Below are 10,868 nucleotides of genomic sequence, written 5' to 3' on the forward strand. Positions count from 1 at the left end.
GACGAATCAGTACCACGGAAAAGGCCTCCTGTAAATTGCATTTTACAACTTCCAACAATTAACTTATATCATGTCAAAATGCAAGCTTTATGGTTCTTAGGGAGGACTTTGACAAACAGGCAGTCAATCTTAGAAGTCATTGGCAGGCTCATGTGCCACATTTGGGCGATCTTTTTGAGCTAAAACTTTGTGCCAATGTACGTGATCTTGAAAGATATATTCCTGATCCAGAAGTTGTAAACTTTGGACTGGAAAAGCAATTTTGCTTGCTGCAAAATTCAAGAGAATGTTATTCTCTTTGAGAAAAAAAACCATGATATTTTCTTGGTTGCCATCCGGGCAACCATGATGGCAGTTTTGGTTGCCAACGTCACCCGGGCGACCGCTAATTTCGATTCCTGCTTTGGAGTGGGGATGGTGGATGGAATTTCCCTCACGTGTGATCCGATCCTTCTCAAGATTCCTCCGTTTGGCTTTGATACTTCGTAAGACCTGGGTTCCTCACAGACTTTGGATGCTTTAGCTGGTATCCAAGTGTGTTATCTTGGATGTATAACTCTCACTGGCTGTCCTACATGCAGAGGTGGTATATCAGAACTTGCATGTCGATAATGCACTTCCTTCACCTTGCCTTGCCTATTCAAGAGAAAATCAGTGGCAGTAGAATCTCTCGAGAAATAGTGACTTGATAATGTGGTTCTGATGGGTCTACCAAATAACATTTCTGCTGGTGATCTAAAGTAACTTTCGACTGGTGTTGCTCTCAGGTTCATCATTGCTAGTTGACTGTCTTGGCCAGTCTGAGAACATTTTGTCAACAGATTCTTGACTGTACGAACCATCCTCTGAGCTAATCCGTTTGATCTTGGATAGTGTGGAGAAGAAGTAATGTGCTTGATATTCCACTTCTTTTTTTATGCTGACTTGCTTGATGTTTCTGGCATGTTTCACTCTGCTTTATCAACTGGTCGATGTACTCGTTGATGTTTGACAAGAACACTGTCTCACGAGCAAGTCAGTTGGTACATTCGATTCCCATGTGTCCTAGGTGAAGCTGTCCAAGGATATCATTCCTCAGTGACTTCGGTACGATGACTTGACTTCCCGTGAAGAGTATTCCATGTGATAATCCGATGTTATCTCTATACGACCAATACTGCATAAGGGATTTCAATAACTCTTGGATTGTTTCAGGCCAACTCTTAGTAACTATCTGCCATAATGATCTAGGTATTGGATCATTAGCTGTTTCTCTCTGAAGTTCTGTCGTCTTGTGTTTTCCGAAGAGTAATAGGTCGATCGCATATGCGAATCTTTTTCCTAAGAGCAGATGGATTAACTCTGACACCTAACGGTACATGCTTTCTTGGGATTACAAAGTCAACTCAATGAATCGGAAAGAATCATGTTGTTTCCAGGTCGGTAATTGACTTGAAACCTGTTTCCTTGGACTTTGATTATAAGCGATCGCTGTAGATGCAGCAGTGCACTCGTAAGAGTTTTTTCCATATAATTTCCAGTGGTCTGTGATTGTTTCACTGTGAATTCCTTCCCGAACAGATATGTATGGAAGCGTTTGATACCAAACATTAGGACTAAGATTTCCCTCTATGTTTGAGTAGTTGGACTGTGCAGTGGAAAGACTTTGGATGCAACCGCAGCAGGTTACCATCCTGAAGCAAGGCATGCTCCTAGATCTTTCATTGATGTATCCATCTCGACAGGCCTCTCTCTTTGGGTCATAGAACTGTAGGCATGCACCTGATGATACTGCACATTTCAGGCTGTTCAAGGAATGTTCATGATCATCGTCCCAGATGAACGGTACTTCCTTGTGGAGAAGTTATCGAAGTTGTGCTGACTTTTCCCACAAATTAGGAATATATGCTGCTAGGTATTTGAACAATATTAGGCATTTCTGAACATCACCCTCTTCGTCCTTGGGTAATAGTACTTGGGTAATGTGTTGGCTTCTACCTGGCTAGGATCTGAGTAGATATCTGATCTAGTGCACATGGAGCCAAAGAAGTTGATAGGTCTCTTGATTGTGCACTTGGAGCTGCTGAACACTGAGCCTTCTTGCTTTGCCGTCTCCATGAACAAGTACCGATTCTTGTCGTGTTGATCTTGTCCTTCAATACTTAATGTGCTGCACTTGCGTGGTGCGTCTATGGTAGGTTTAGCGATGTCCTTGACATGAAGCATCGTTTTTTTCCTTTGAAACTACCAATAGCATCGAACTGCTCTGGAAATGCTTGTTCGAGATCCTCATCACTTGTGATAAGTATTTGTTCAGGTTTAGGGTTAGGTGTTGGTGTGTCATAATTGTACATTGAGTAAATTGTGATAATTCCAAGGTCAGTGCAACCTAACAACCCAAGGATAGCTAAAACCTTGACATCTGGTACATAGAATGTCTATGTTGACCATTTTGGACCGTAACATTTTATGTCGAATTAGTGTACCTTTACATTTAATTGGAATCTAACCATAAGCTTCAAGTCTTACTGTTTCACTAATGATTCCCACTTTGAACTTATATTTCCTTGGCGTACGGACTATGATAGTGTTATTACTTGCACTTGAGTCAATTTCTAGGTAGAGCTTATGTTACCCGGCTCTGTGTGCATATGTAAATGTTAGCAAATGCTACTGTGCCTTCTGAATTTACAACTGTGTGTGGTCCATTGGTATGTATTATGTCAAATTATGCAAAGTTGGATAGACTGCCTTTAGACTGATAATGATCAGGATATGTGATAGTATCGTGTGATGTGTCCATTTCGCTGATTGGTTAGTTCTTTCGACGTTTTGATTTTGATCGTGATTTATTTTGTTTTGGTAAACGACCATCACATACCATGTCAGATCTTCGGTCATCTGAACTACGTTATGGTTTTCAACTATGATCACTTTTTGACTGACGACAGAATTACCCCTAATGATTTTTTACTGTGGAGAGCAAATTCCATTAATATTGACCCCCAAATGGTTCATAGTTATCTGAGAATGATAATTGAGGTTTTTTCCTTCATTATGAAAGCAAACGGAACAGAGTTGTAAACATAAGAGATATACAATAAACAGAATATTGGCTCTTCATAAATTTAGAAAAGAGTTAGAACGTGTTGGAAAATAAACCTGATTTTGGAATACAGGCCATAGATTCAAAATACAGATAAGGTGGGGGTAGCTTTGACATGTTCCTTTCAGTTATGTATTGATATGTCAGAACTTCATCTCTATTACCTGCAGTGCTAGTGTATCTTATAAATGTTTCCAAAAGACTTCATTAAATAGATTTCTTTATGATGTAACAGAAACACCTTTTTTCCCTTTACATCCTTCTGAATCAGATACATTTCTATTACCATGCACATTCTATACTGTACATTACGGTGTGCTAGTCATACCAACACAATCGATGCGAAAGGCTGATCAGAGCTATTGTATTATTTGAATGACATACCATTCATCACTTTGCAATCGTTTTCATGGATGTGACTGCCACACCGAGGTTACTTTTTGGCCTCACTTTAGCGCAAAATCGCTCAATACATTCAGCATATTTTCCTTCTATTTGAAGCAAATGAAGATACTTATGGTGGCATGAAGCCTGCAAATATTCTTGTTGATACATCCTCTTTCATATCGAATGTTCAGATTGTGCATTTATTACTGATATTCATAATAAATCTGATCAATAACAGTGCATGTGCAATTTTTTTTACCAAAAACATACAAATTTTGGCCAAAAGTCTTAATTCTTTTAAAAACTATATCAACCGACTTGAAATCGAAGAATAAAGGGATTGTAGTAAATTCTACCAACAAAATAATAGATAATTTCGCATTTTATGAAGGCCTTTTTCCATTTTCTGGGTTGAAAATGTGACAATATACATTAATATATCCAAGTCTCCGATATGCAGTAAAAAAAGCTAAATTTCTGAAAATTGAATTTTCAAGTTTGAGACATAATAAGTTTGTGACTAATAATGATATCAATTTGGAATTTCGTCCACTTAATAATTGTATATTAGGAAAGTTTTCTAAAAGTTTTCGAGGCGATTCCTTTATAATTCCTTAGATTTATGGTAAATCATGTATTTCACAAATTTTCAATTTTTTGGAAAAAATTCTCAAAATTGTACTTTTCTCATTAAAATCTCAGCCGAATTACCATTTCATCACCCATGAATAGTATCAACTTGTAAAAAATTTATTTATCTTTCATATGACACTAATTTTGTGGCAAATAAATGTTTGTGTCGGAATCTATGTACGAAAATCCAAATCCCATGAATATGGCGGCCATTTTGGACGCCATCTTGAATTTGAACCCCATGGGACAATATTTCGTTTTGGGAACATCAAAATTCATTCACTAGACATCTTAAGGATTACAAAAATGTAGGTTAAAAAAATATATCATTCGGGTGCATGGGAACCCTATCTCTCTCCCCTACTAAATACTAATCATGCTAAATGTAGCCCTAAGATAACCCTGCTAGCCTTTTTTGTGCTCTACATGTAGTAAAATTTATTTTTTCAAATCGTAATTAGGTAACTTATAAGTGTTGCAAATTGGATAAAAGCAAACAAACTTATCACTAAACCTGGATAAAACCAGTTACAATGTGCTGTTTAATAAATAAAGTTGACGTGAAGCTTTACCAAATGATATGATTTTTATACGCCCATCTAGACGGGATGTATTATGGTATCACGCTCATTGTCCGTCCGTCTGTCCGTCCGTTAACTTTTCCTTGTAAACACGATAACTTCAGTTTAACTTCTTAGACTTTTTATATAGTAAAAAAGAGCTATTCATATACATGTAATCAATAATGCTCATTTCCAGGCACACACATTGAATCTTTTCTGAAATGTAAAATTTTGAAAATTAAAGAAATGTATGCTTTATCAGCTTGGACAGTTTATGTACAAGCTGAACACTAGGCTACAGTTGCCTTTGCCTCTTATTGATATGTTTAAAAAATAATTTGATTCAGAGTCACTTTACTCACTAGGCAAACTCTTTATTTACCACTAAATAAAACATCATTTGCTAAAAAAACATATGTTTTTATGGGTCCAAAAATATGGAATTATTTTACAAGTGTTATACAACATTGTAATTCAATATTACCAAAAACAAACTTCAAGCATTTCTTCTGTATAATTGTTAGATATTCATCAATCAAATATAATTGATGTACTAAACTAGTAATTGCCTTTGGGAAAACTTTATTTACTTGTAGGCCTACACTATCTGTTTCTTTTGTATAAACTATTATTTTAAGTCAGTAATTCCATAATTGTAAATATTGTTTGTTTTCTTTGTTTGTATAAGAAAAATTATAATACATTATACCAGCTCTGCTTTTCAGTTGCCCCCTTTCAATTTGTAGTTTGTTTTATCTGTTATTTTTGTATATGTTCTTGAAATGTGATTGTATGACAAATCGAAATTGGAAAATAAAAAAAATGAATTGAAAAATGTAATGAATTGAATGATAGGGCCAGTAGGCATGGCACGAGTACTCAACTACTCGTGTAGACTTGAGCATTGTCTAATATCTCACCTCAGGAGTAGGTAATTTATAATGTAAACTAATATTTAGACAGAATGTATATTTTAATGTTCGTTTGAACGGTGTTTAAACGTTTTGACTCAGCCCTGGCTAGTAAGGAGTATCATTCTTTGTTTTGTTTTCAAAACAAAGAATGATACTCCTAAATAGGGCTGAGTCAATTGGTTTTATCGCTGCTAAAACTAACATTAAAATGCATTGTTGTCTTTTTTGACAACCGCTTTACTTGAATAATTTTGATTTAGTGGAAAACTATCAATAAAGTGAAGAAATTCCCTTCTTTCTTGACTCTGAAAAACCATTTTCAGTTGCAAACTACATGTAGATCTACTCACATGAATATCTACATGTGGGGCTAGAATCTGCCAAATCTGACCCAGCAAATGGCGACTTCATACTTGCTTTAAAAAAATACATGTTATATGTAGATAAGCCAAGAATAAGTTATTGAATCATTAATCATCATTGAACTTAAAATGAGACTGTGTGCATGTTTGGTGAGCTACTCAGTGCACATTGTGTGTAGCATGTCTACACTGCGATTTCGAATTTGGCACGAAACATGTTAACCACACTGAGAGCGTCCTCATAGTAACAATTCTGGAAACCTGTTCAGGAGGTGATGATGAGAACACTAGCGACTTTCGTCTTAACTGGTTTAAGAAAGTAGATGAGAAATGGGGTCTCTTGCTACACATCATAATTATTGTGTACAGTGTTATAAAGCCGGTCTTTAGTTTTGGTAAATCCACCAAAATGCATCTATCACTCCAATTTATTACTAGCAAATATGAATTGGTATAACTATACACCTTTATATACATCATACAATTGTTAGTTAATTATGAATTATTAGAACATTTAGGTAAACTTTTAAAATCTTGGTTTTGGGATATTTGAAATTAACATAAATTTGCATATCAAAATTGTCTAAATGAAAACAAAATCTCCTTAAGTTTATCATTTGAAAAGGAATTTCACAAGCAATAAAATTCTGGTAAGTAAATGATGTTATGGGCAAAGAGAAAAGACAAATATGGAGGTCTGAAATAATTAAAATATATTGTGGGTCCTGAAAAGTCAAACATTTTCACTCAAAAAATGTAGGCAGTTCAGCCTTCCTCATTTCCAATACCATTTTGGAATCCTCTTGAAATTTTCTTTAAGAATTTGGGAAGGGTGAATGTTTTCAAAGTTATGACAATTTTATACTATATATGTGCTATCATCCTGGGGGGGGGGGGGTACTTAGTATTTAAATGTATGATACGTGTGTGCTGCGGTCGAGATGACGAGACCCCAATTTTTTCCCTAAATTTCCATTCCAGAGCATCAGCAATTTAGAAAGCCATAGAAATTCCTATTTTGCCCTGTTCCGGAGACCTTCAAATTTGCTGTTTCTAGTTTGTGCCCGCTCATATCACTCAGCACCACACAGTGGCAAATTGCCATTGACTGTTCAACACGGCCAAAGCTTGCTCCAAACAGCGATTCGGAGACCGCTGATTGGTTATTGCGCAGAAACATCATGACCAATTTTATTCATATTCATACAGCACTCTGAAACACAGATCTTTGTGCCGTTCCAGAGCATTGCATTTTTAGAAATTGTTGATCCTAGAGCAGTTCCGGAGACCCCCATTTAAGTCCAAAGTTCAGTTCCAGAGCCCCATATTTTCGTTATTTATTAGTAGTTATTGGTGCGGCACATAGGTATCATGTTATAATTCGAGTACCCCCCCCCCCCCCCCGGCTATCATTAGATTTGGGAGACGCAGCACAAATGGGGCGAGTTCAAGACACATGGCCATATTAAAACTTATTCTAAAGCATGGGATGGGCTGAAACTTATGTAAGGTTGAATAAATTATAAGACTATTTAGGGCTGGAAAATAATAAAGTTCAAAGTTGCAGCTCAAATCAATCAATCATCAAACCAAAGGGGAAATAAGTGAAACTGAATTAGAGACGCAAAATTAATTGAACAGAACCCGAAGAAGTCTGGTAGCGCACTGATTTAATCTCTGGGCTACTGATCCTCAGCTAAACTCGGAATGATAGTATAATTTACATTTAAATATTTAAATTCGAAATAACAACCAATCAAACTAAAGATAATGGAAGGATCAAACTCAAATATGAGAACCCAATTCATAAGATAAACTAATAAGGAATGAGATGAAGATGATAAAGGATGTCTGGGTGATTGTGTAATAATGAAAATAGAAACTAATGAGTCAGGTGAGGGATGGAATGAATGGAACACCTGAAGAGAGAATAGTGAAGGAATGAAGATGACTAAAGAGAATGAGAAGAAAGGAATTCAGAGTAGAATGAAAGAATGACAACTGAATATCATTAAACTCTATAACCTAAGTTCAGACTGCAAGGGCAGTGCTGTAAAGAAATGCAAATGAACTCAAGTCTAGATGGAACAGAAATGTAAAACAGCTGAAGAAAACACGAGTCAAAGGAAATAAACAAAAAAGGAAAATGACAAAATAACAATCCTACACTGACATGATATATTCTTTGCCTGTACCTTTCCATATATCCAATCACTAAATTAGATAAGTGCTCAAAGACCAATTAAAAAATGAACATCATTGAGAGAGGGCACTAAATAAAGAGGATATGAATATTGAAATATTCATAGAGAAGTGGCATTTGGAAGAAGATTTAATGGCCTGGCTTTGCACTTCTGTAAGACTAGTATATAATACTCCTTTAGAGTTCACATTATTTACCCTTTACCAAAGCTAGAGACAGGCTCAAAACTAGCTGAGTTGGTCTGGTCTCAGGGGTCAGTAAGAGGTTAATAAACTGTCTTTATCTCACAGCAATGGTAACATTCATTTGCTGATAAAAACCAAGCTACATGATATCACATGTTCTTATATAAGTTAAAACTTTATAAAAAGAAGTAAGCTCAGAAGGCTTGCAGACTTCCAAGGGCAACAGCACGTATACAGTGTAGGTAAGGCTAATTTATTGCATACTTTATTCCAACATACTGTAAACTGTATATTGACCTGATCTTTTTACTTCATAATTATGCAATTTACAGGTTTATCAATTGTTATGTGTAGGCTTATATCTTATGCAGTCAAGGCTGCGACTAATGATTTTTAATACACTCACAGAAATGACTGTTAGTAATGCAGTTCAAGCATAGAGATATCATTGAAAAGGAGAGTGGAGTCATAAGCCTGCTATCAGCACTTCTGAAAATAGACCAAAAGCTTTAATCCAGTCTCTGTAATTGAATGAACGTACCTCTAGACTGTTGGTTATATTTATTGGCAACACTCACTAGTTCATGTGTCTGGGGATGATAGTAACAAATCAGAAATTGTCTTTTTGTTCATCATGGTTGCATACTCGAAATACGATTTTAATAGGCAGTGACAAAATTCCAGATTTTTCCAGATACCGGTAATTTACTTTCTTGTCAGAGCAACATGAACCATTTTTACCAATACATCACATTAAAGCTTACGATATGGGCAAGTCCAAGGTGATGTCTCCATAGATGTCAAAAAATTCATCTTGGCTTGATGTACTATAATATTGTAGCCAAAGAATTAAAGAATCTTAATTCCAGTATTAAAAGCAATGTAAATTATGCAAATTTATTTAAAAATGGGTGCCCTCATTTGCATAATGTAAAATAGCACCTTACATGTACGTATGGGGTAAATATTCATCTATTAAATCAGTTGAATTAATTTTTGATCAATTCATTCTCATTCCTTTAGCTTTCTCAGTACCAAAACGTTGAATAATTATGCAGCCAGTCGGACGTTTGAATTCATGGGATTCGCTGGATGGAACAACCTGAATGTGAATCAAACAAACAGTTGGTCATTAAATGCTTTTAAATCAGGATTTAATTATCAAAATTAAAAAAGGAAATTATGAATTCCTTTTACTGTATCATATGAAGCAATATATGAAGGAAAAATAGTCATTTTAATGCCTGGTTTAACAAAAATATGTGATAGTTTATTAGGTGGTCTGTCTATGACAGATCACCTCTTATGTTTGTCCGAATTTTCTTTCTTTATTTTTTATTTCTTATTTTTATTTCCTCCATTTCTTGTGGACAGCAAATCTCAGAAAGTTCATATTCAATAATCATCAAAATATCAGCACATATCAACATCAATAAGACCTCAATTCTGCAAGAATCTTAATGTCATGACGTCATCATGACGTCATCTAGACGCCATTTTGTAAAATCACATTATCAATCATATCTCCATTATCAATTATCAAAAATAAATCAAATTCACATGACATAAACTTCAGATCAAGGGTCATCAGGTCATGTCATCAAAGGTCACCTGAAGGTCACGACGCGCGCGTACGCGCGCGTCAAAATTTTAAAATGCTAAAAATCACTTTTTGACCAAAACAGAGTACGTTTTAGGTCATTTTAAGCATTTCAAAAAATTGCGCGCGCAAACTTATGCGCGCGCGTTTCCGCGCGTAACGCCTTGAATGCAACTCAGAAACACCGTTTTTTTTATTTCATTGCATTGATCATAATTTTGAGCAATTTGATACCTTGATCAACCTTCTACGACCATTAATAAGGAAATTAACACCCGTTAAAGTTTGCAGCACGTGTGCGCGCGAGCTCTCACTATAGGCCATATATGGGCAAAAACATGCCTATAGAAAATCCGCTGTAGCTCTTCAGAACGCGTGGGGACCCCCAATTTTTTTTTCATATTTTGATAGAGTATGAACTAGAGATATAATTTCATGTCTCATTTGACCCTCAATTATATTATGACGTCATCAAAATGGCGTCGGAAGTCAAAAAATCCATTTTGCCTATTATGACGTCATTATAATTATGCAAATCTTGCTCTAACTCCGTGAATATCGGTCTATTTTCACCCAATTTTTGATATGTTGTAGCTTAGTTCTTACTCTTTCTGAGTTATTGCCTTTATTTTTCATTTTGATAAACAAATCATCCTCAAAAATTGCAAATAATAATGGCATGTCATTTTTACTCATTTTGCGTGTAATCTCTATGGGACATGACTTTTTCTCAAAACTAGATTCTACATTCTTCTATTTCGTAAGCCATATCTCCAATTTTTGTTGCTAGTTATCCCTGAGCTTTTAGTATGTTGTAGCTGAGATTCTAAGCTTTCGGTTGCGTTTCCTTCATTTTCCGATCAGATGTCGGGATCATGCCCGTAATTCACTTGCAAGATTGGATTTGAGATTCTGGTGTTTTGCTTACGTGTTAAG

This window comes from Lytechinus pictus, chromosome 7 (genome assembly GCF_037042905.1).
Source record: "Lytechinus pictus isolate F3 Inbred chromosome 7, Lp3.0, whole genome shotgun sequence".
NCBI lineage: Eukaryota > Metazoa > Echinodermata > Echinoidea > Temnopleuroida > Toxopneustidae > Lytechinus > Lytechinus pictus.